We start from the raw sequence: 23,284 nt of genomic DNA, 5'->3' as shown, positions 1-23,284 counted from the left end.
TGAAAAATGTAATAATTCAAGTTACTGAAGTATATGAAGAAATAATTACAAAATCTGCTGGAAATGATGAAAAGCAATGAGGCAAGATTTAAGATTATAGAAGCATTTCATATCATATACTTCATGAAAGACCAAATAGATACATAACCTAAATTTTTAAAAAGTTAAAAAATAATTAGAAGAGTAAGAAAAGGAGGTGCTTTTCATAATTCTGTATAGAAGAATTGACCAAATAGAGGGACTATAGGAAATAAAATGAATTCAGGTAAATTAAAATAGAAAAACTTAGAATTGTCACATTTAATAGGAAAAATTTATAGTTTTTTGATAAAGATTTAATATCAAAGTTATAGTAGGAATTGACATAGATTTAAAAGAACATGCATGGTTCCCAAATAGATAACTGGTCAAAGAATATAAATAGGAAGTTTTCAAAAAAGTGAGGCAAATTATCAATGAACTCTATGGAAAAAATGAAATTAGAATTACATGGCTGTTAACTTGGGTGGCAGGGAATCTGCAGAAATTTGATAAAGCTTTGGCAACCAACATGCCTGTGATATAAATATATAATAAGAACAATTGTCAAGTAAAAGTTACCAGTCAATAAAATATTTTTAAATGAAGAAACATAAGGCATCATTGACTATATAAAGCAATATGATGAACTCCTAGTAACAGGCAAATTTCAAATCAACTACTTTCATTTGACTGGCAAAGATAAAGAAAGGACTGGGAAGAATGGAATTTGAATAAAAGGCATTATAATATAATGGAAAACAAATTGACCCTGGGGCTAGAGGATCCAGTTTCACACCTCTCCTCTGACATTTACAATGTAATCTTGCACAAGTTCCCTAACATTCTTGGGCCTCAGCTTCTTTGCCTATTAAAAAAATAAGGTTGTATTATATAGCATTAGCTCCCTTCATGATCTACAACTATGATTTTCTGTATGTACTGCTAAGAGTTCAGAAAGAGATATTAAAAAGGGAGATTTTCTTACTACCATATTTAACACACTTTTAAAACAAATCACACAACAGAAGTATCTGGTTTTACATACAATTCTTATTTTTGAAATCTTTGGGGTGCCTGATGACTGAGTTCATAACTAAAAAAAAAAAAAAAAAAAAAAAAAAAAAAACAACAATCATATTCTACAATATTCAATAATCATATCTAACAAGGATATTAACTTCCTACTAGTGACTTTTATTCTGTAATCTCTAGTCCAAAGGTCATTTACTTTGGAAAACAGAAGTAAACTAAGAATTAAATTATATCAGTTATTACCTCATCCATCTAGCAGTTTTCCTATCATTTTGTTGTTGTTGTTGTTGTTTTTGTTCCTTCTCTTTTCTTTTGATAGTTTTAAAAACCAGTTTTTCTCATCCTTGGTTTTCATTTCCAGTCTGAACTTATTTTGAAGTTTAGCTTTTTAAAGAAATGAAATTTGTTTTTATATTCATTCTCTTTTCCTTTATCTCACTTTCATTATCTTTACAGAGTTTTTAAACTCTGTTTTTTAAACATATAAATTGAGAGACAAATTCCCTAGGCACCCACAGGAGCAATTCTGCTTTTTCTCCTCAATAGAATTATAATTCTAAATCTACTCTCCCAAAATATAGGCTACAAATCACTTTTCCTGGTTTTCATCTCTTCTATCACTAACTCAGTTTAGTAGGCATTGCTTTTCCTAAGGCTTCTAACATTTCAATCTCAACAACCAATTCTTCCTTATTAGCAAGAAATCATATGCAGAATATAATTACACTATGTTTGTTCCTTCATTTTTGGAATGATGAATCTTCAAGGCAAGTCAAAGCAAATAACAGTTGGCTGATTTTTGGGAAAAGCACTCTAATATACTCTGGATAACTGAAGTTTCCCATCTGTGCAATCACCAACTTCTATCCCAGATTTTGTAACTAGAGTTAATCTATTCCCTTTTTGGAAGAATGTAAAAGATCCCTATGACAACAATCTACTATTTCTATTTTCATTGATTTTCACCCAAATGCTCTCCTCAATACTTTCTCACAGATTGTTGGACTGGCTCTAATCATATATATATATATATATATATTTTTTTTTTTTTTAATTTTTAAAGCTTTTTATTTTCAAAACTTATGCATGGATAATTTTTCAACATTGACCCTTGTATAGCCTTGTGTTTCAGATTTTCCCCTCCTTTCTCCCACCCCTCCCCTAGATAGCAAGCAATCCAATATTTGTTATACATGTTAAAATATGTTAAATCCAATATATGCAAACATATCTAATCATATCTTAATACTAACATTTAAGGTTATAGGTTTTACAAGTAGCTTCTTTCTCAGATTTTTTCTCTTGTGAACATATGGTTGTTACAACTTTTTTTCTTTATACATGTAGCTATTTTATAGGGTATGTTTCTTATGATATAGGCAGTTTTACTTACAGCCTATTCTTTTCAGTTATGATTACAAAGTTTCTTTCACATTATCTCCTGAATAAATAAATCATCCTTGCTAAAATTCTAAAAAGGGTAGTAGCAGCGCCACCAAATATAATTACAAATTTCACTAAGCTTTGAGTTATTATCTGAAGATAACACAATTAGTTTATTCTCCAAACTAATAATGATTTCACAGTGAGGCTTCCACAAGAGTCAGAGAAATACTTTTTAAATGGGGCATTTTTAGTTACCTTTTATCATGCCATGTGGATAGCCTCCACTAGCATAATTTCTGTTATAAGAATATGAAAATAAGAACAAGAATATAAGAAATAAAAACCAAAATACAGTCAGCATAATATCTCTACTTGTATTTGCTTCATCACTCTTCTGGCTTTTCCTGGAGGAAGGAATTTATCCAATCCTTTACTCTGGTGTAACCACGTTAGAGGAGGGAGTGCAATTCAGCAGAAAAATGGGCTAGATTTTAAGAGTCCAAAAACCAGGGTTCAAATCCTGAATCTAAAATTCGTTGAGTTGTGAAAGAATCCAACCATTCTGGAGAGCAAAAAGTTATCAAACTGTGCATATCCTTTGATCCAGCAGTGCTACTACTGGGCTTATATCCCAAAGAAATACTAAAGAAGGAAAAGGGACTTGTATGTGCCAAAATGTTTGTGGCAGCCCTTTTTGTAGTAGCTAGAAACTGGAAAATGAATGGATGCCCATCAATTGGAGAATGGTTGGGTAAATTATGGTATATGAATGTTATGGAATATTATTGTTCTGTAAGAAATGACCAGCAGGATGAATACAGAGAGGCTTGGAGAGACTTAAATGAACTGATACTGAGTGAAATGAGCAGAGGATGCATTCTGATGGAAATGGATATCTTCAACAAAGAGAAGATCTAATTCAGTTCCAATTGATCAATGATGGACAGAATCAGCTACACCCAGAGAAGGAACACTGGGAAATGAGTATAAACTGTTTGAATTTTTGTTTTTCTTCCCAAGTTATTTTTACCTTCTGAATCCAATTCTTCCAGTGCAACAAGAAATTCGTTTCTGCACACATATATTGTATCTAGGATATACTATAACATATTTAACATGTATGGGACTCCCTGCCATCTATGGGAAGGGGTGGAGGGAAGAAGGGGACAATTTGGAACAGAAATGAGTACAAGGGATAATGTAAAAAATTACCCACGCATATGTACTGTCAAAAAAAGTTATAATTTTTTAAAAAAGAGAACAATAAACAACAGAATTTCACTGTCTGACTTTGAGTCATTTAAATTCTCTGGACTTCAATTTCCTTGTCTGTAAGATCTCATACAGCTTTAAGTCATTAAACTCTCTGACAAAGCTGAGATATTCCCAGAACTCCTTGATTCTTACTATTTTGAAAAGAAGGCTGCAAGCAGAACATAGTAGCTAAGTGTTAAGTATACCTCAGAAAAACTTATACTTACTTCTACTTGAGATATTTAGTAGCTATGAGATTCTGTGCAAGTCACTTAACTTTTGATCCTCAATTACCTATATATAAAAACAGGGACAATATTAGCACTTGTCTCACAGGTTTGATGTGAGAATCAAATGGTAAGTGTATTGCAAACCTTATATTGCAAAGTGTTATATAAAAATGTTTTTATGATATGTATAATTGATAGACTGTATGCCTTCTCAATGGATAGAGGACACCTGGAAGGGAGAGAAATTGGTTTAATTTTTTATAGTTAGTTTTTTGGCTTCTTAATTTATTTTCTAATTATTTTACTAGTTGTATTTGTTTATTTCTCCTTCTTCATATCACACTCTAATTTAGGCCCTCATTGATTTTCAGATGAACTGACACAATGGCCTTCTGGTTGTCCCCTGGCTTCCTCTCTCCCCCTTCTCTAATCCATCCTCCATATAAGTGATAATCCTAAAGGACAGATTGAACTGTGTCAGTCTCCCACTCAAAAAGCTCCAATGTATCCCACCATCTTTAGAATAAAACACAGGATCATTTGTTTGGTGTGTATGACCTTCATAATCTGACTCTGGCCTACCTTTACAAACATAAATTCCCTTGTGTGCATGCATGTGCAAATGATTCTATTTGATATTCTATTTACTATTCTTCAAGGTCTGTAGTAACATGTTTTCATGCCTTAGTTCAGACTTCCATGTTTGGAACACATTTCTTTCTTGCTTCCAATTTTTTTTTTTTTTAATAAGTGGAAGACTTTTTAGAATTGAGAGCTCTAGCTTCATTCAAAGTTCAAATTAAATATAAACATTTTCTTCATGAGTCAAAGGGCTAGAAAAAAATAAAAATGAAAGAAATATAGATCTGAAAAACAAAACTTGGAGCATTGTTTTTAAAGAACGACAAAGCTGACCAAATCATTAACTAATATGATAAAGAAAAAAAAAAAAAATGACCAAAGTAAAAAATAAATAAAGTCCTTTCCCCCTCATTAACTGACAGTCATACATATATTAGTTACAATAATGAGAAAAAAATTACAAGCACGGGCAAAAAGGAAACAAAATGATTACAACTTGCAAATAGGCTAATGATCTACACATTAGAAAATATCAAAATTCATTTGGAAGAACAAAAAGGCTTAGAAAGTCAAAGTAAATAATAAGAAAAAGTATAAATCAAGTGTTTATTATTAAATTTCATTATGAAGTATAGTAACCAAATATGGTACTAGTTAAATAATAAAGGAATTATGACAAAGTAAACAGAGAACTGATTTTAGAGCCAGGCAGACCTGGGTTCAAGTCTTATCTGTGAGAAAAAAAACAAAAAACAAACAAACAAATAAACAAAAACAATCTCTCAGTGCCCCAGGCAATTTCCTTACATCCCTAAATTATGGAGCATATATCAAACTGCATTAAATGAAATGTTTCCTTATATGAATATGTCTTATACCAATGAAATCACAAGGCCAGTCTCTAAAATTACAAGATCAATTTCTTTATTATCTAAAAACAATAGAGAAGTAGAACAATGGAACATAATAAATCCAATAAAAATAGTAGCTTGGTGTTAGATAAATCCAAGAATATATATTACTCAGTTAATGAAGTACTCCTTGTCTGACAAGACTCAATAGAAAAATTAAAAATCAATTAGATAGAATTATACCATTTGCCACAGTATACTCCAAAAAGATACATGTCAAAATAGAAAAAGTTATCTCATTTAAAAAATAGCAATAACAAAGCAAAACATTAAAAAAGAACTAAATTAGGTTCCTTCTATAATTATGGTTTGGGAGAGAATTCTTAATCCAATACAGAAGATAAAATATACAATTTTATGTAGCGAGCTGTCGTCTCTAGAAGCTGCTGGATCGCTCTCTGGGAAGAGATCTGCTGTGTCTTCTACTCAAATCTCTCAGACAGATTCTTCTTCCTGTAACGAACCGTTGTCTCCAGGCAGTTGCTGTTAACTCTTGTCCTTAGAAGTGACTTCCCTTCCTGCAGAGAGCCCCGTCAAGCCTGATGCAATGCAGAGTCTTTCTTCTTGAATCCTGGCTCTGAATCTCCTCCAGCTCTTATCCTTCTCCAGGCCGATCTGCTCTCTGCGCCCAGTGCTCTCTCTTTTATTCTCCCAGAGAATGGGCGTGGGATAATGCAAGGGCTTCTGGGAAGAACCACCCCAGCCAATGAGCTTGCCCCCTCTATCAAGTCAACCTGAGTTCTCACCTTGTAACCGTCCAGAAAACCTGAGTTCTCACCCAGTAATCCTAACATCTCCCCCTTTCTTTTGATTTAGAACATAGGACAGTCATGACCTTGAAACATAAATCCATCAATATGGGAAGTATTACAGATAATTACATAAATTACATAAGCATATAGTAACATAGTAACATAATACATGCTAGAAGTATATGACAAATAACATAATCAAATAATCATAAATTGAAAATTTATAAATGTCCATAAGTCCATCGTCCATTAGTCTCATCTTGTGTGAGGAAGTCCAATGATTCCTGCTGGTTTTTAAAGTTCTTTAACAGTCTTCTTATTATCCATGCTCTTTCAGTGTCAGATGTTTCTTAGATCTTCTCCTTTATTTTGAGGTCTTTCTCTTTTTCTGTCTCTCTCTGATGGACAAGGCGAATATGACTCGTTGGCACCCATCTGATTCCTTCTCCTGCTGAAGAAATACAAACAAACCCTCTCTCCCAGGCAGTTAACCTATCTAATTTCCTTCTATTTACCACTTTCTAAATCTCTTCTCATCATCTGACAATTACATTGGAGTTGTTTGCACTGGACACAGCCCTGTTGGTTTAAAAGGCCTGTATTCTCCCCAAGTGTAATCCATTTTTGCAATCTGATTGCCTGTTGACTCACTTATCAGGTAATCCCTTTCTGCCATGTGATTGCTTTTCTGCTGGTTGATTAAATCAGAGTCCTGACCTTCTAAAGGTTCTTTGGGTGTAACATCAGCTGCCACCATGCCCCAAGTCTTTTTTGCCTGGGGCCCTGGACCTGGGCCCCTCATCCCATTTCCCTGAATTATTCTACACTCTGATGCCCAATGGAGTCCTCTGTTGCATTTTGGACATGGGGTTTTAGGTCTTCTTTCACCCTGTCTTCTTACTGTATCTCCATACCTACACTGAGCTCTTAGATGTCCAATTTTTCCACATTGAAAACATCGCCGAGTTTCTCTAGAAGGCCCTTGCCAGGAGGGACCCTGTCTTTCCACATTCATCATTGTCCGGGTGTAAAAAGCATTTGTTCCCACTGTAGCACAGCGTCTTATGATCTCCTCTAAAGGAGCATCTTTGTCTAATCCCCATATAATTCTTTTGCAAATCTCATTGGCATTTTCCTTAGCCAGATGTCTGGTCATTATTTCTGTAGCTGAATTTTCTCCAATAGTTCTTTTGACAGCAGTTTGCAAACGTCCCACAAAATCTGCAAAAGGTTCATTGGGACCTTGCTGTATTTTAGTGAAAGCCTCTCCACGATCTTTCTGTCCAGGGAGGACACCCCAAGCTTTTATTGCAGCCTTAGCAATTTGTTCATATATTGTCATGGTATAATTAATCTGTTCCGAATTCTCTCCATACTGACCTTCACCAGCTAAGTGCTCAAAAGTGAATTGTGTGTTAACTCCTATTTCCAAATTGCATCTGACTTGAATTTTACATAATTCATGAAATTCCGCAAGCCATAATAAATTTTCTCCAGGTTCCAGACATGTCCTTGCTATGGATTTCCAATCATTCGGGGTTAGGACTTCATAAGACAAACCATCTAGTAACATTTTGACATAAGCTGATGTAGCCCCATAAAGGGTACAACCTTTTTTCAAATCCTTAATTGTATTCAAATCTAAAGGTGCATATCTTCTCCTTTTTTTACCTACAGAGTCAGTATTTTCAATCACAGGATATGCATGTATAAAATCACTTATATCCTGTCCTTCTCTCTTAGCTTTAACCAATGCTTTTTCTAATCTTGTCATAGGCTTAGGCTTCTTCACAGGCAATTCTGTTTGTATTTCTGCCTCTTCCTCTCCTCCTTCTTGCTCCACCCATGAAGGGTTAATTGAGGGAGGAGATGGGAGGTGCTCCTGTTGCTCAGAATTGTACTTAACTTCACTGTTATCTGATTCATCCTTTTCACCTAGTTTAGTTGACACTTCCCCATTTTGCTCCTTCATCTCTTCCTTTAGAATAACATTGTTTAAAGCCAATTGGATTACATTGTATATATGAATTGTATCTTTGGAAATTGAGTTTGGCCTGGAATTGTAGTGTTCACCTAATTGCTTTCCTACTAATTCCCATTCATCTGGATCCAATTCTTCTTCCAGAGAAAAAGAAGGACATATAACCTTCACAGTTCTTAAAAGTTCAGTAATCTCTTCCAAAATTATAATCAAGCCTTGGCTTTTCATAACCTTGATGATGCTCTCTAAACATTTTCCTTGAACAGAAGGTGTTTGCCCCATTTCACTATAAGAGATTCCTGGTTTAGCCCTTAACAAAATAAGTTCCTTATTTATCTATTAGCACGCTCACTTAATCTTTAACAAAGTTTCCTCGTTACTCACGGTTCTGGGTCAGAGAGACTGAGATCTAGATCAGAAGCTTTTCCACTGGAATCAGGACTGTGTCTGTCCCTGTTCGGGCGCCAAATTGCGAAGGTCTGGTCTAGCTCCTCTTGTCAGGATAAGCAAAAGTCCTTGCCCCACGTTGGGCGCCAATTGTAACGAGCTGTCGTCTCTAGAAGCTGCTGGATCGCTCTCTGGGAAGAGATCTGCTGTGTCTTCTACTCAAATCTCTCAGACAGATTCTTCTTCCTGTAACGAACCGTTGTCTCCAGGCAGTTGCTGTTAACTCTTGTCCTTAGAAGTGACTTCCCTTCCTGCAGAGAGCCCCGTCAAGCCTGATGCAATGCAGAGTCTTTCTTCTTGAATCCTGGCTCTGAATCTCCTCCAGCTCTTATCCTTCTCCAGGCCGATCTGCTCTCTGCGCCCAGTGCTCTCTCTTTTATTCTCCCAGAGAATGGGCGTGGGATAATGCAAGGGCTTCTGGGAAGAACCACCCCAGCCAATGAGCTTGCCCCCTCTATCAAGTCAACCTGAGTTCTCACCTTGTAACCGTCCAGAAAACCTGAGTTCTCACCCAGTAATCCTAACAATTTTAACTCCAAAAAGTTGAAAAGTTTACAAGCAAATAAAAACTGATAACAAAATTATAATAAAGGAAAAATTTGTTATTAAGCACTATGTGTGAAGGACTAAAGATTCAAATAGAAAAGGTAAGACAGTCTATTTTCAAGGTGCTCATAATTTAATCATTGAAAATACTTAAAAGAAAAGTTCAACTTCAGGGCAGAGAGAATGACTGAGAAGTCATAAAAGTGCAATGGTAGGACTGACAGCAATAACTAGGGAGTTATAAGATTACATCATTATAGCAGGTAACTTGGAGTCAAAAGTACAGAGAGGAAGGGCATGTGGTAAGGCCTGATAGTTCCCCCCTTCACAGAAAATAATAGAACTGATGACTCCTATCTTATCCGAGGAGTCTTAAGGTAAGCACCTGGGAAGGATGCTGAGTAGTCAGAGTCACCTTTCCATGACTGTGGGACTTCCCACTTCTCAGATTTCCCAGGTTGGATTCTGGGTGGTTTGAGGTTGGTAATTAGTAGAGAAGGGGAAAATATTTGCATCAAATATTACAGAAAAGAATCTGATCTCCACAACATAGAGAAGACTGACACAAATATATATAATATCAAGAGTAATTCTTCGTTGGATAAAGTATGTGAGCAATATATTTTTTAAATAAAAATTACAAATTATAAGTGATTTCATGAAGCCATGCTAAGGGTAAAATACTAAGAGTAAATACTTTTTTTTTTTTTTTTTTTTTTTAAAGTCTGGGGTTTAAGTGACTTGCCCAGGGTCACACAGCTAGGAAGTGTTAAGTGTCTGAGACCAAATTTGAACTTGGGTCCTCCTGAATCCAAGGCTGGTGCTCTATCCACTTCGCCACCTAGCTGCCCCAAGAGTAAATACTAAGGATTAAAAAAAAAAAAAAAAAAAAGAAAAGAAAAAAAGACTACCTCCCACTTCATAAATTGGCAGATTAAAGACAGTAATAACCACTATTGTGATTATGCCAAGAAAAATGAAACACTAAAGATGTTCATGCAATAAAATGCATTAAAGAAATGCAATAAAATGAAAATGCAATAAGAGCATAAGCAAATAAGTTATCATAAAACAATAATGAATGAAACCCTTAATGACTTACAAGCCTCTAAACAAATATTGAAAGCTAAATGAAAGTGAACCAAAGTTCACCTTCAACTAATGAAATAAATAATCCTGTAAAATACAAAAAAACTTTCCCCCCAGAATTGCAGAGATTCTGGAAATTCCAGAATAGCTCAAAAAAAGAAAGTGAATCTGACAGAGAAGAAATTAGGAAGGAAGAAATATTGGAATTTATAACTTAATGAAGAAATGAAAAACAAAATTAGAAAAGAAAAAAATTAAGTCCACAATGGGAGATTTTTGCCAAAGAATATCAATTATATCAGTTTATTTTCTGTTTATATTTGAGAAGGAGGGAAAGGTAAAGGTAATGGAAGGATCACTGTAATTTTTTTTTTTTAAAGTGTGAAAAAGAATAGGAAAGTTCAGAAAGAAGCATAATCAGGACACTTTTGAAAGTATTATTTAATGTATAGAATATTATCTACATTGAATAAAAACAAAATGCCATAAAGATTTATGATTTTCTATAGAATCTTCTCTGTCTTAGTATTATGAGTGTTTATTTTTCAATAGTTTACTCACATCACCACTTTCTCCCTTTATCTGTGATATTTATCCAACTCAAAAAAAATAAAACATTAAAGAATCCATCACTGCAAGTCATATCTTTTTTGTAGTTTGGTTCATTTTCCCTTTGTGACTAAATGCCATTGATGTACATCTTTTCTCTCCAAGTCATCTTCCCCATAGAAGCCAAATGGATATTCTTAAAGCATTGGTTTTTGCTCTCCCCTGCTTAAGAAACATCAGTACAGGTGGAACCAAGATGGTGGAGAACAAGTAACAACCTTACCCTCCAAACAACTTCAAACTGCTTCAAATCAAATTTTGGAGCAGCAAAGTCAATAGAAGTTCAGAGCAAGATAATTTTTTTTTTCCAATCTAAGACAATTCAGGAGGTCAGCAGAGAAGTTTGTGAAACTGGTGAAGGGGCTGCCTTAGATCATGGCAAGAAGCACCAGTAGTGGGCCTTGAAAAATGGCTGCTATAGCAAGAGTAGTAGCAGATTCTGTATCTATCAGTTAGAGATACCAAGAATGTCAGAAAACTGGTCAAAAAGCGTTCACAAGAGACCCTGTGTTAGTACTAGGTGCAGCTGGTGCTGAATGGCAATTGAATTGCCCATATGCAGTTCTGGTCACAGTTCCAGAGCAGAGAGGAGCTTTTGTGGTTAGGTCACAAAGAAGGATCCTCTTGGTCACAGTTCCATCATAGAAAAGAGAGTTAAAAGCATGCAGTTGAAGGAAAACAAGAGTGCTGATCATAGCTCCACAGCAAAAGGAGAACAAGTGATTGTAGAAGTGATCAGGGGTCCTTCCGGTTATAGACCAGAACTTGAAACAAGGTGCTAACACACCTTTAAAGGAGTTAACATTTTTTGAGAGCATATATAAGGAGGAGATTCACAAGTCCAGGAGATTCACAAGTCAGGCAGAAATATAAGCAAGAAGCTATCAGGGCCAGAGCCACAAACTCACAGAAGCCCACAATCCCTACAATCCCACAGTCGGAGGCAGAGAAGATTCATTCCAACTTCCACCTTTATGATGGCTGGAGACATTCGGAAAGAGCTCTCGGAACCAAGGAGAGAGATAGGCCTCTAAGAAAGCTAACCGGGCCCAGGAAAAGAGACAAGACTTTGATAGAGAAAATAAAGGATCTGGACTTTAACTCCTGGCTGCATTTGGGGTTATGGAACTGAACTGAAACTAAAGCTGCTTCCAGAAGTTCCCCAAGAAACCTGCTCTCAGAGAAGATTATATTTTAGAGAAGAGAACATTACACCTTCCTGGGTTAAACACTACAAGGCCAACCAGGAGAACAATGACCCAGATTCACCAAATGACTTGGAAGCACTGAAAATTTGTAGCCTCCCAAAACTAGCTCTGAAGATAACAGCATGAAAAAATATATTTGACACAGTGCTTCCCCACCCCTAAGTAAGCAGAGCCCAACTTTAACATAAAGTTCAAAGTCAGGAAATAGGCTAGATAAAATGAGCCAGAAAAAAACAAAATAAAGAACTTGAATATAAAAAAAAGCAGAAGCCCCGAAAAATGAATATAAAAATAGTGACAATCAAAGCCTCAAAGAAAAATGCTAACTAGACTCGTCCAACAAGATTACATGGAAGACTTAAGAAAGAGGTAAGATTATTACACAATGAAATTGGAAACAGAAATGAAAATTTCAAAAATTTCCTGGTGTATGGAATAGAGAGATGAAGAACTTACAGTAATGTGTGAATTCTTTTTCTTTATTTTCATTATCCCTATGTTTCCCTATGACCTGCATAAGTACAATATGTTCAGGCCTATATTTACTTAAAGCTTACTTAGTTCCAGGCATATTTACTTAACCTAAGTTGGTGACATTTATCAGTTTGACATTTATCGATATTTAGTCTATTAGTATAACCACTGTCAGATCGATTATCTAAAGCCTGAAGGCCTAAGCCAGAAACCTTCCATTCCCATCTCTCCAGACAGCAACAATTAAGTAGATAGCCTCCTCCTCACCCCTTACTTGTGATATAATGTCTAGTAACAAAATCTACAAAAACTGTGTGTATTCTCTGATTCTTTGGCCCTCCTCTGTGAGTACTTTCACTACTCTTATCTCAAAGCTGGACTGCCTGCCTCTAATGAGATGCTATAATAAACAATCTTTCTGCTTTCTACTTTGAGTAGTCATTTTGGGTAAGGGTCTTCTGCGTCCCATACACCGGTATAACACATATACACAAATACTGAATAAAATAATATCTTTAAAAAAAATACAAAGTTTACTTAATGATAAAAGAGGTATAAAAATTAACTGAAGAAAATAACTCCTTAAAAAAAGCAGAATAGATCAAATGGAAAAGGAAATACAAAAATACTAATGAAATTGTTGTTGTTGAGTCATTTCAGTTATGTCTGGCTCTTTGTGAACCTGTTTGGGATTTTCTTGGCAAATACACAGGAGTGGTTTGCCATTTCATTCTCTAATTCATTTTACATTTGAGGAACTGAGGCAAACAGGATTAAGTGATTTGCCTTGGATCAGATAGTTATTAAGTGTATAAAGATGAGTCTTCCTGACCTCAGCATTCTATCTACTGCATCACTGAACTGCTCCATTAAAGAAAAGAATTCCTTAAAAAGCAGAATTGGCCAAGTAAGGGGGGAAAGGTACAAAAGTTCACTGAAAAGAACAATTCCTTAAAAATTAAATTTGGATAAGTGGAAGTTAGTGACTCTATAAGACATTAAGAAACAACCAAAGTAAAAAGAATGAAAAAAAAAAAACCAAAAAACAGAAAATTGGAAGAAAAAAAAAACTTACCTGGGAAACCTATCAAAAAGAGATAATACAAGAATTATTGGAATACTTGAAAATCATGATCAGAAAAGCCAAGACATCATATTTTTAAAAATTATTAAGGGAAACTACCCTGATATTTTAAACGAAGAGGGAAAAATAAAAGTTGAAAGAATCTTCCCATTACCTCCTGAAAAAGATGCCTAAATGAAAATTCCCAGGGGTATTATAAACAAATACCAGAGCTCCGGGTCAAGAAAAATCTATTGCAAACAGCCAAAAATAAGTATTTCGAATATTATGGAGCCACAGTTATGATGAGACAAGATTTAGCACCTTCTATGTTAAAGGAAAGAAGGGCTTGGAATGATATCCTGGAAGGCAAAGGAGGTAGGGTTACAACCAAGAATGACCTATTAAGCAATACTAAGTAAATCCTTTAGGGGAAAGATGGATATTTAACAAAATAGAGAAATTTCAAGCATTCCTGAAGTGAAAATCTAACAAGACTCAGAAGATAAATAATCATAATGGACTAAATTAAAATTGATGATACATGCAATTCCTAAAAACTTTATAGTTATTAGGGTAGTCAAGAGTTGTCTATATGGAAAGAGGGAATGAGTGTATATTGATTATGTTGATGTTAATCTCAAAAAGAAAGAAAAACAAAGGGATGAGAAATGAGGGATACACTGGAAGAGGGAAGGTAAAATGGGAAAAAAATTTTTTTTTTTCAGACAGAAGGGGTCATATGAGGAAGAGCTTTAGTAGAAGCCAAAATGTGTCATGTGTGTGCTAGGCAAAGCTTGAACATTACTTTCATTGTAATTGGTTCAGATGCTCTCTTTCTGTGTGTCTTTTAAGCAAGGTGGCTCCAGAAAAACATGGCAACACATATGAATTAAGGCAAAGTGAAGTGAGAAGAACTAGGAGGTTACTGTGCACAGTAACAATATTGTAATGATGTTCAATATTGACTATCCTGATAAAAGCAATGATACAAGAAAATTTCAAACGACTCATGATGAAAAAAAATGCTATCTACTTCCAGAGAGAGAAGTGATGAACTGAGTACACATTGAAGCATAATTTTCTCATTTTATTTTCTATTGCTTTTTTTTTTTGTAAGACATAGTTGATATGGAAATATGTTTTACAATATTTCACATGATCAAGTGTTATACTGCTTGCTTTCTCAGTGGGTGAAGGAAGGTCAGGAAAGAGTTTAGAACTCAAAATTGAAAAAGAATGTTAAAAATTAAAAAACAATATTTTTAAAGAAGCTTCTGTACATCTATTTCCTAGAGCAAAAAATCTAAGCTCATTCATTCTTCAGGCATTTAAAGCTCCTCACAATCTGCTTCTAGTCCATCTTTCTAATACATGGCTATTTATTGCTCTATTTCATACACTCTTCATTTCCAACTAAACTTAGTCACCTGATTAATTCCATAATTTGTCTTCCATCTCCTCTCTCTTGTGTTTTTGGCAGAGGATTATTGGATTGATGACATTCTAGACATCCTTCACACCTGTAATATACTCAGACTTTTCCTTTGATTCTTGGAATCCCAAGCTTTCTTCTAGATTCAGCTCATGATGTTTCCTAAAAGAGATCGTTCCTAATTCTATTTGTTCCCATGGACTCCTGCCCTCAAATTATTTTGTATTTATGAATATTTTGTTTATATCTTGTCTTGTTCTGTTTACAATGTAAGAATTGCTTAGTTTTGTCTCTGTGTTTTTAAATGCTAACACATAGGAGGCATAATGTGTTTTGAATAGTGTCTTAATTTCAAAAGGATGAAAGAAAAGTCAGTACAGGTCAGATACTAGGAGAGCTGAAATAACTATATATGTATATATATAATTTTAGAAGGGTTAAGGCAGAGGGAAAAATAGATGGATGAAAGTTTATAGTTAAAAGTAATTTAGAGTTCTAAATTATAGAAGTGAAACATTTATTGGCTATGATGAGCTCAAGAGTGCTACAAATTTATATGTGAAATGTAGAATAAAAAGAATCTCTGAACTTGAGGAGGCTAATAAATAGGAAGTCAGGGTATTTGAGAGGAGAGACATCAATATGTATAATTTAGTTCCCAAATACAGAATAGTTGTTTTACAGAAAAACAAATCAGGTACCGAACATCTTGAAAAAGACAAGGTTTTTATTCTCCTTCTACAAAGAGAATAACCTGATGTCCTCTAGATAAATGCTACTAAGATCTGTACATCTTAATAAACCTTCTATCTTCAGAGGAAGAGAGCAAGAGAAGGGTCTGGAAGTGAAAGTGAGAGGGAAAGAATATTACTCCCCTTTCTGACCTACCTAAGAAATTGCACCTAGTAATGAAAGAGGATAGTCAGGGATACAGTGTTATCTGTAACATCAGTTTCCATGAGGAAACCATGTTTGCATTAAGATGGAAGAAATGAAGGAGAAAGAGATTTAATTAAGGAGCTGTTGATAATAAGAGTTTAAGAGGGCATAATAGAAAGGGAAAGCAAGAAAACAGATACATGAGAGCTGAGGAGATGGGATGAGGGGCCTAGGAGAAATAAAAGAAAAGGGAGTTTTCTTCTTGGTAATCAAGGAGAAAAAATTAATCAAAAAGATTCAGAAAGGAAGAAGTTCAAGGAATTATCTGAGCACTTTTTCGAGATGTTATAAAAGGAATTACTGCTTAGATTAACAAATGATATTTTTAAAATTTTTTATCTTATTTTAATTTCATTGCTTTAATTTTCCAATTTAATCATTATATAATGTATGTAATATTAAAATAGGAGTAGATATATCTAGTTTACATATAAACAGGTCATTTCCATTTCTAAATATATGGTCTATGACACCAATCAAAATGATATATATTTAAAACCTTGGGGATTCTTGGTCTTCTGAATTCAATCACTCATTATACAAGTATTTAATTACCCATCAAATGAATGCATTGTGCTAAATACTGATTAAGAATCCTCTTTCTCCTCACAAAAATAAAACAACATAATAACAACAAAAAACTCTTATGGTTTCAGTGACATTTTCTAAACTAAAATTAAATGGAAATAATAAAGGTTTATTATTTCTTTTATTTGTAGAATGGGACAGAATCTGTCTTTAAAATCTAGAATGTATACTTGGATACTATTACTATATTAGTGAAGTGGCGCTAAGATAATTATCTAACTCTAATGAGATTATAATTAGACCTAGGAATTCCCAAAGCCAAGTAAAAGGGCAGTTATGTTCCTACCACACAAAATTAAAACTCTGAATGAATTTTCCCACAAAAACATTGTTATAAAAAGTGGAAAAGTTCTACAACTCTGCAACATTTTGTGTTTAATAGGCTTCCAGACTCTGGTGAGAGTACCTAATTTGCAACATTGTTTCTATGGAGAAATACATTAAGAATTCCAGTAAAAGATCCAATCACACTGGAGAGCAATTTGGAACTACAACCAAAGGGCTATCAAACTGTGCATATCCTTTGATCTAACTGTGTCTCTATGGGGTCTGTACCTCAAAAGGGATCATAAGGGAAAACGAAGCATATGCATGTGAGCAAAAATGTTTGTAGCAGTATTTTTTGTAGTGGCAAGGAAATGGAAACTGAGTGGATGCCCATCATTTGGAGAATGGCTGAATAAGTTATGTCACATGAATGTAAAGGAATATTATTTTTCTGTAAGAAACAATCAGCAAGATGATTTCATAAAGGTCTGGAGAAATTTACATGAACTGATGTAAGTGAAGTGAGTAGAACCAAAGAACATTACAACAATGACATTATGTGATGAGCAACTGTGATGGACTTGGCTCTTTTCAATCATGAGGTGATTCCAGTCAATTCCAATAGACTTGTGGAGCGGGCTATCTGCATCCAGAGAGAGGATTATGGGACATATGGATCATAATATAAGACTTTCACTTTTTCTTGTTGTTTGCTTGATTGTTTTATTTTTTTTCTTTCTCATTTTTTTCCCCTTTTTGAGCTGATTTTTCTTGTACAGAATGATAAATGTGGAAATATGTTTAGAGGAACTGCACATGTTTAACCTATATTGGATTGCTTGCTGTTTGGGGAAGATAGGAAGTGGGGAGGGAGGGAGAAAAGTTTGGAACATAGGGTTTTGTAGAGGTAATTGTTAAAAACTTATCTCTGCATGTATTTAAAAAATAAAAATATATATTATATTAAAAAAAAAAAAGAATTCCTAGTAAAACAAACTTCCATTCCCAAACTTTTGCAATAGACTGTAGATAAGCATAGAACTATGTCTATACAAGATCTTTGCTGTCTTTAAAGCCATAATGTCATAGTACCTGGTATAAAGTAGGTGTTTAATAAATTGCTTATTGAATTGAGGTTTCTTGGTAACCATTCTTAAGGGTTTAAAAATTGTGAAATTGTGCCCAATTCACATTTATTTTAAACATTTAACACTTCCATATCAGATGCCCCCTTAAAATCTGATATCTCTTCTTTATTTACTTATACTTGCCACCACCTTAATCTAGGTCCTAAATCTATCATTTGTTGCCTGAAACTAATACCATCTACCTACTTTGAAAGGCTCTTGTGAAGAAAACATTTTGCAAATTTTAAAATGCCACATACATTTAAATTTATTTCAATAGCTTCATATCTGTTTTACTTGCAAACTAATTCAATCTCTCGCTCCCCCTTTTTTGTTGCTTAGTCATTTTTCAGTCTTGTCAACTTTTCATGATCCCATTTGGGGTTTTCTTAGCAAAGATTTTGTTTGCCATTTTCTTCTCCAGCTCATTTTTACAGATGAGGAACTGAGACAAATAAGGTTTGAGTGGCTTGCCAATGGTCACACAGCTAGAAACTGATTAAAGCCATATTTGAATTAAACCCCTCTTCTTTTACTGTGTCACCTAACTACTACTCCTTCCCCTCCCCTACTTAGCTACAAAATAATCTTGCCCCCAAATCTTCAATATATCTCTATTACACAATTTCACCCAACCTATCTTTTTTCATACTCATATTATAAACTCAGGTTAAGTTGAACTAATAGTCTTCTTGTCCTTTGTACATTGGGATTCTTTGTCTCTTCTCATCTCTGTCTTTCAGAATCCTAATCTCTTCCATGTTATCTTCTCTGACACTCATAGGTAAAAGCAATTCTCTTATGAGACATTTTCCTATAACACTTTGTATAATCTTTATCTACATATATTCCATCATAATAGAATATAAGCTTCTTTAAGCACGGAATACATTTTTTAAAAAAATCTTAATCTTTAATTTTTTGCAGTACCTGTCACAAACTAGAGCCCTAAAAATGTGGTTTTAAAAAATATATTACAATATTAATTTCAGAGGCTCTCTATAATTTGACTTAGTGAGAATTAGCAAAATCATATTTATTTGAAGGTTCTGCTTTTATATTTTGCATTTAAACAGTTGCCTAAATGTAGCAAACAGCAAGCCTAATACACAACCACGTACCTTTGAGAATACTTCACTTAAGGAATCTTAAGTTTAAAAAAAAATAGCAAAAAAGCAATCGGGATTCTTTTTGTGCAGCAAAACAACTGTTTGGACATGTATCCATATATCATATTTAATTTATACTTTAACATATTTAACATGTATTGGTCAACCTGCCATCTTGGGGGGGGGCGGGAATTGGAACAGAAGGTTTGGCAATTGTCAATGTTGTAAAATTACTCACGCATATATCTGGTAAATAAAAACTATTAAAATAAAAAATTTTTAAAAAGCAATCGGGAGCATAAAGCAGTTGGAGTTAGTAATTGCAATATAAAAATTGAAATGTCTTGGCACCCACTCTTATGAGCTCGAAAAGTTTTATCTTGTTTAATTTACACTTATTCCTTTATGAACATTTAACTTCTTTGTTTTTCACCTTGGTTGTTCCCTTCAAATGTGTCTTGAGCTCGTTTTTTCTCCAAACTCTATACTCTATCTTTCCTTGGAAGACTCGTCCATTTCTTCGGAATCAATGATTCCCTCTTCGAAAACACAGGCTCCCAGGAGCACAGGACAGAACAGCTAAGTGAAGCAAACCTCCCCATTGTAGCACTTGGGTCATCTATTATTAAGCAGGTTCCGACCTCTAGGGGCATCCTCCTCTTCCTACATTCAATAGCTACCCCGTAGGGGGCCTGGGGAGGGGATCGGAGGTACGCCCTACTAAATTGACAGGACCTGGCTTCCCATCCCCTCCCCACAAAGACTCCAGGTTAGATCGATTATTCACCTCAGAACACGGCAGCCATTACCTACAGAACATTACGGTGCGACCTTCCTCTTCCCCGGTCACCCGGTCACCCAGTCCCCAGGAGTACCTGAATCCGCAGCAGGGGCAGCACCTGGTTTGGCTCGCCCCAAGCTGCAGGTGCAGAATCAACGTCCTTCCAATAGATCCTTTTCCCTCCCAGCTCACGCAGAAACCCCCACAAGGTCTCAAAAGTGGGGAAGGGGACCAAATCGGGGGGATAAAAAGTAAGGAAAGAGAAGGGCAGCCCAGTCTCCCCTCCCCACCCCAGGGGAAGCTGCAGGGCCAACAAGAGCGAAGGGGATGAAACACGGCTTCTAGAAGGCAGAGGAAAGAGAAAGGAGCGGAGAGGAGGGCTCGGAGGTCACCCTCCCCCACAGCAGCCTCACCCCAGTCCAGGGCCGGAGGAAGGCATGGTCGGCGGCCCCGCCCCCGTCGCCAGCTCCCATCTCCAAGCCCCTCACCTGCCCAGGGGGCTGCAGTTGTCGCGCGGACGAGAGTTGACGGCGGCCGGTCCCATCCAGGTGGCTGATTATTGTCCTCACTCCCCGGCCCCGCGGCGGATGCGCGTGTCCCCGGGTGCAGCCTCCTGCCTGGCTCTTAGTAGCCCTCGACAACCATGGGAGCAGCGGCTGCCGCCCACTTCCCCTTCGTAGGTCCCGCTCTTTCCCGCCCCCCACCCCCCTCCCCAGCCCTGGAGGGTAGTCTTACTAGGAAATTGAGCCGGGCGGGACTACTTCCGGCAGAAGTCCATCCCACCTCTTAGTCCCTCACCATCTCCTCCCAGAGACCCACACTAACCGTTGCTCCTCCTCCTCACCGAGTAGAGCACCACCCTTTTACCGGGAGTAATCACTTCCGGCAGCGCCAGATAAGTCCCAGACCTGCGGGGAGACTTAACCGAGCTTTGGGGCGGTTTTTGTGTTTGTTTGTTTTTCTGATTGAAGCGCCCCCTCCGCTAGTAATCATCCTCTCGCTTCTGGGTCAGGTGGGTTGTAGTTTGCACCTCCTACGGATTCGGTTGACTGGCGGGCGGGTTGCGGCTACGGTAGTTTGGAGGTGGCGACAATCTTCACGCGGCTGCTGCTGGTAAAGGGCATGTGATAGGGGTCTTTTCTGTGCATTCTGTTCAAAGACCATCAGGAAAGGACCTCCGGCCGTTTGTTCGTGTTGCAGATGGGGAAGTAGGCTCTTAGGAAGAGCGAAATGAGGGAAACGGGGCCAAGCCGTGGTCGTAGGTGTCCGAAACAGAATTTGCAAATGAGACTCTCACCATCTGAGGGATCGGGGGTGCCATGAGTGCCCGCGAAGGCGAGGTTGGGCTTACGAAGTTTGTAATCGAAATTTCTCCAGCCCCAAAGGCCTGATTCTTGTTGGCGACTTATACTCAAGCGTTAAGTCAAATTTTCCTCGCCTAGTGCGATCGGTGGACCGGAGACAGAGACCGAGACCAGAGGCATTCTGGGTAATATAGTGTCTCTAAGTAAGCCGAGCTGGATTGTCTGGGCAGCTGTTACTCTTGAGGATTAATAACATTGCTGGATTTATGCCGGCTTTTTGAAGTCCCTGCCCGTTCTTTTATTCCCTTAAGTGTTAGCATCTAAGAACCAAAGTTGTTCAGGCTCAGTAAGGGATGGATGAGATTTGGGGAGGGAGAAAAGCAATGTTAATTGTTCTGTCATTTTTTATAATAAAAAATAATAATGTGGATCTTTCTGGATCAAAAGAGCAAGATGATTTTCAGAATAGAAATCGGTACTTTATCAATAATAACTTAATGTGAAATCCCTGTAACAAACATATTACAGACATATTGATTAATCAGCAAGAGGAGACAAGGTCCTCTTCCATTCCTGAAATATTATCAAAGGCCTACTCCCTGCCTGATGTCCTGTGGAAACACAAAGACATACACTTGAAACTGTCATGCCATACCTCTCTTCCCCCAGAAATTTACATTCATGTGCAAAGCTAGATAAGGACTAGGTAATACTAAGGAGTTGGGAAGATTTGGAATTATTAGTAGTATATGTATGTATGCAGACTGAGGAAAAGGAAATATTTATGAAAGAATGATTATTTACATCAAGTAGTGCATATCCACTAGACTAGTGGTGGAAGTGAACCAGAACAGCCTTCACAGAAGGTACCACTTGTATTCAATGCAGAAAAAATTTCCCCCTGTTTTAGTCTCAACATATCAAAGTATATTGGTGTGAGTTCACAGGTGATCGAAATTACACTATTGTTGTCAAAAAAAGATGATTTTAAGTACTGTCTTCTGTCCTGATGGGAGGGATATGACTAGAGGAAAAAAAAATTTTTTTTACAAAATTATTCTTTTTTGGAGCTAGGCATTGAAAAAATATTAGGGTGTATTTGAAGCAAAATTGATATCACCATGAAGATTTTTAAAAGTTATATGTCTTTTCATGTTTACATATATTGTATTTAATTTATACTATAACATTTGTAACATGTATTGGTCAACCTGCCATCTGGAGGAGGGGGGTGGCATGGAGGAAAAAAAATGGAACAAAAGGCTTGGCAATTGTCAGTATTGTAAAATTAGCCATGCATGTATCAAATAAAAAAAAAATAATAAAGGTTAAAAAAAAAAGTTATATGTCTTTTAACACTGGCATGTGAACAGAACTATTTCAGTCCATATTTAATATTCAAAGAAGCATAATACACTTCAACTTAAATTTAATGGTAGAATTGAGCAATTTGCACTCCCAATATTTGTTGATGTTGTATGTTGTGTATTGTAGATAATTTAATTGCTTAGATGTAGGACTAGGTCTTGCTCAAAGTGGTCAAGGTTAGCTGAAATCTTTTAGGTATAAGCTAAATGCTTTATTTAAGCAACATTTTGGTAGTAAGCGCACTTTCCAGTACACTTACCATGTTACGACTTTTCTCCTCTCTTTGGTGTACTTTTAATTAGGTATATGCAGTTCCTTTTTGAGAGGGTGACGGGCAGTGTGTGCACACTCTATTGCCTATTTCAATTAAGGTCTTTATTCTTAATTTACTACTAAATCCTCCTTCATAGCTTCATAAGGTATATACTACCTTTTTCTTTTCCTACCTTTTTTTGAAACAAAAGTAACAAGGTTTTTTTTTTTTGTTTTTTTGGGTTTTTTTGTTTTTTTTTTAGTAAAGATTATTTAGAGATGATCAATTGTGGCTTAGTCAATAAAATGGTGGTCTTGCAGTCTAAGAGATGGTGGATTCAAGAACAATTCTGCCATTTATTATTAGTCACTTCTTTGTACCTGAAGACAGTTAATGCCTTAGAATTTTACTAAGTCTTGGATGATTTGCTCTCTGCTTTCAAAATCAGGAAAGAGTGCTGATGAAATTACTGAATCTTTGTATTTCTACATAGGGATTATATGCCAGATAAATATTAAATTGTTAATG

General features: G+C 36.0%; 2 protein-coding genes across 25 annotated transcripts in view; one reads left to right on the top strand and one right to left on the bottom strand.

The window, feature by feature from the left end:
* PPIP5K2 (diphosphoinositol pentakisphosphate kinase 2) overlaps positions 1-20,781 on the bottom strand; it is a 103,111-nt gene extending 82,330 nt beyond the window's left edge. For 20 of the 23 annotated variants that reach the window (XM_074281890.1, XM_074281892.1, XM_074281898.1 and 17 more), the window contains exon 1: positions 20,320-20,455. The gene's annotated coding sequence lies outside the window, so the exon portion shown is untranslated. Of the gene's footprint in view, positions 1-19,925; positions 20,208-20,244; positions 20,456-20,656 lie in introns of those variants that run through there. The other 3 variants (XM_074281889.1, XM_074281886.1, XM_074281888.1) reach the window with 3 other exon arrangements.
* Positions 20,722-23,284, top strand: part of GIN1 (gypsy retrotransposon integrase 1) — a 39,878-nt gene continuing 37,315 nt past the window's right edge. The window contains exon 1 of one of the 2 annotated variants that reach the window (XM_074281913.1): positions 20,722-20,843. The gene's annotated coding sequence lies outside the window, so the exon portion shown is untranslated. The remainder of the gene's footprint in view (positions 20,844-23,284) is intronic. The other variant, XM_074281912.1, reaches the window with a different exon arrangement.

The sequence above is a fragment of the Sminthopsis crassicaudata genome, chromosome 1 (genome assembly GCF_048593235.1).
Source record: "Sminthopsis crassicaudata isolate SCR6 chromosome 1, ASM4859323v1, whole genome shotgun sequence".
Taxonomy (NCBI): Eukaryota; Metazoa; Chordata; class Mammalia; order Dasyuromorphia; family Dasyuridae; genus Sminthopsis; species Sminthopsis crassicaudata.
This window is presented reverse-complemented; position numbering and strand designations above follow the sequence as displayed.